A 3626-nucleotide genomic window follows, 5' to 3' on the forward strand; every position below is an offset into this window, starting at 1 on the left:
ATTTTTGAGATTTGAAAATATATACAAATAAAATGTATAAATATAAAAATGTGACGTACAAATAAATCAAGAATTTGTATAAATAAACGCATATTTGTAAATATATTTTTGAGATTTGAAAATATATACAAATAAAATGTATAAATATAAAAATGTGACGTACAAATAAATCAAGAATTTGTATAAATAAACGCATATTTGTAAATATATTTTTGAGATTTGAAAATATATACAAATAAAATGTATAAATATAAAAATGTGACGTACAAATAAATCAAGAATTTGTATAAATAAACGTGTATTTGTAAATATATTTTTGAGATTTGAAAATATATACAAATAAAACGTATAAATATAAAAATGTGACCTACAAATAAATCAAGAATTTGAATGAATAAACGTGTATTTGTAAATATATTTTTGAGATTTGAAAATATATACAAATAAAATGTATAAATATAAAAATGTGACCGACAAATAAATCAAGAATTTGTATAAATAAACGCGTATTTGTAAATATATTTTTGAGATTTGAAAATATATACAAATAAAATGTATAAATATAAAAATGTGACGTACAAATAAATCAAGAATTTGTATAAATAAACGTGTATTTGTAAATATATTTTTGAGATTTGAAAATATGTACAAATAAAATGTATGAATATAAAAATATGACCTACAAATAAATCAAGAATTTGTATAAATAAACGCGTATTTGTAAATATATTTTTGAGATTTGAAAATATATACAAATAAAATGTATAAATATAAAAATGTGACGTACAAATAAATCAAGAATTTGTATAAATAAACGCATATTTGTAAATATATTTTTGAGATTTGAAAATATATACCAATAAAATGTATAAATATAAAAATGTGACCGACAAATAAATCAAGAATTTGTATAAACGCGTATTTGTAAATATATTTTTGAGATTTGAAAATATATACAAATAAAATGTATAAATATAAAAATGTGACGTACAAATAAATCAAGAATTTGTATAAATAAACGCATATTTGTAAATATATTTTTGAGATTTGAAAATATATACAAATAAAATGTATAAATATAAAAATGTGACGTACAAATAAATCAAGAATTTGTACAAATAAACGCGTATTTGTAAATATATTTTTGAGATTTGAAAATATATACAAATAAAATGTATAAATATAAAAATGTGACAGACAAATAAATCAAAAATTTGTATAAATAAACGCATATTTGTAAATATATTTTTGAGATTTGAAAATATATACAAATAAAATGTATAAATATAAAAATGTGATGTACAAATAAATCAAGAATTTGTATAAATAAACACGTATTTGTAAAAATATTTTTGAGATTTGAAAATATATACAAATAAAAAGTATAAATATAAAAATGTGACGTACAAATAAATCAAGAATTTGTATAAATAAACACGTATTTGTAAATATCTTTTTTAGATTTGAAATTATATACAAATAAAATGTATAAATATAAAAATGTGACGTACAAATAAATCAATAATTTGTATAAATAAACGCGTATTTGTAAATATATTTTAGAGATTTGAAAATATATACAAATAAAATGTATAAATATAAAAATGTGACGTACAAATAAATCAAGAATTTGTATAAATAAACGCGTATTTGTAAATATATTTTTGAGATTTGAAAATATATACAAATAAAATGTATAAATATAAAAATGTGACGTACAGATAAATCAAGAATTTGTATAAATAAACGTGTATTTGTAGCTATATATTTGAGATTTGAATATAGATATGCTTGATTTTGTATTTGTATTTGTATTGAATTTGCATATGTGGATCGCTTTTTTTTTGCTTTTGTGTCGATGAGACATTCCTCCCACAAACCAGATGCACAAATAAATGTGACCTACACACTCCCCTGAACAACCAGCAGAGGTCACTGCAGCCTGATAAGAGATCAGTATCTACACCGGGACAAGGTCATTAAACGGCATTGGTACAATAAAATAAGCAGCTAGCACGGTCTTTCAGATTAACTTTACCGTTGTTAAGATCTACCGCAAAAACACTAGGCAAAGATCCTCTATATAACAGGAGCACTCTACCGTTGTTAAGGATCAACTGTAAAAACACTAGGCAAAGATCCTCTATTTGACAAGAGCACTCTACTGTTGGTAAGGATCTACTGTAAAAAAAAAAACACTAAGCAAAGATCCTCTATTTGACAAGAGCACTCTACTGTTGGTAAGGATCTACTGTAAAAAAAAAAAAAAAAAAAAAAAAACACTAAGCAAAGATCCTCTATTTGACGACAGGAGCGCTTTGCTTTTTTCAGGAATCCACGTTTTAGTCAAAGATCATGATCTATGGTACAGTCACACTTTTTTAAAACATTGAGCATAAAATTAACCTTTCGATTTTGGATTTTGATACAGTTAAGGATCTACTATAAAAACTCTAGTCAAAGATCCTCTACATAACACGGGCACTGTACCGTTGTTAAGGATCTACTGTAAAAACACTTGTCAAAGATCCTCTATATGATAGATAGATAGGTAATACTTTATTGATTCCTTCAGGAGACTTATGACACGAGCACTTTACCGTTGTTAAGGATCTACTGTAAAAACACTCGGCAAAGATCCTCTATTTGACAAGAGCACTCTACTGTTGGTAAGGATCTACTGTAAAAAACACTATTAGACAAGAGCGCTTTGCTCTTTGTAGGAATCCACAGTAAAAAAAAAACGTTTTAATCAAAGATCATCTATGGTACAGTCACACTTCTTTTTTTTTTTTTAAACATTGAGCATAAAAACAACCTTTTAATTTTGGATTTTGTCATTTTTTGTCAAGACTTTTTCCATTGAAACAGACTTTGCACCATCTTTATTGTTTTATGTGAAAAGGAATAAACTACAGACTAGATTTTATTATTTTAAAAACACAGAATTTTAGAAAAACTAATAGTTGTGCTTAAAATACACTTTTCATTCCACCTTATTAAAATAAAACGGAAAAATATATATATATAATTATTTAAAACAATTCTAATAAATACAATGAATATAATAACTTTTTGATGGCAGCCATTTCATTGAACGAAGCCCCAAAAAATGAGGCAGGTTTTCATTCCTCGAGTGTTTTTGCATATTAAAAATGTTATGTTTATTATTACAAACAAATGGATGGATGGAGGACAAGGCCTAGAAACGACAGGGTGTCATTCTACTTCTGGCCTGCAGATGGCGGCACATGATTAAAAACAACCGAACGCCTAGAAACGACGGTGTCATTCTACTCTTGGCCTGCAGATGGCGGCACATGATTAAAAACAACAACCGAACCTACTGGTAAACATGATCACATTTGCATGATAATCCCTTTCCTAAATTATTAATATGATATGAGGCACATCTGAATGGATTTATAGCTCATTTTGTTCCGTACCCATCACCATAACCGTCTAAATATAAAATATACAAATAGTTTGAGGAAATATCTTCTAATTACTTACGTAACAATACAAACACTTGCCCGGGTCTGGAAGGAATTGTGCGCATTCTGCTCTGCGCAGCTTCCTCCTCGGGTTGCTTGAAGGAAGGAGGCGCGGCCACCCTCCAGGACACG

This window comes from Nerophis lumbriciformis, linkage group LG11, assembly GCF_033978685.3.
Source record: "Nerophis lumbriciformis linkage group LG11, RoL_Nlum_v2.1, whole genome shotgun sequence".
Classification (NCBI taxonomy): Eukaryota; Metazoa; Chordata; class Actinopteri; order Syngnathiformes; family Syngnathidae; genus Nerophis; species Nerophis lumbriciformis.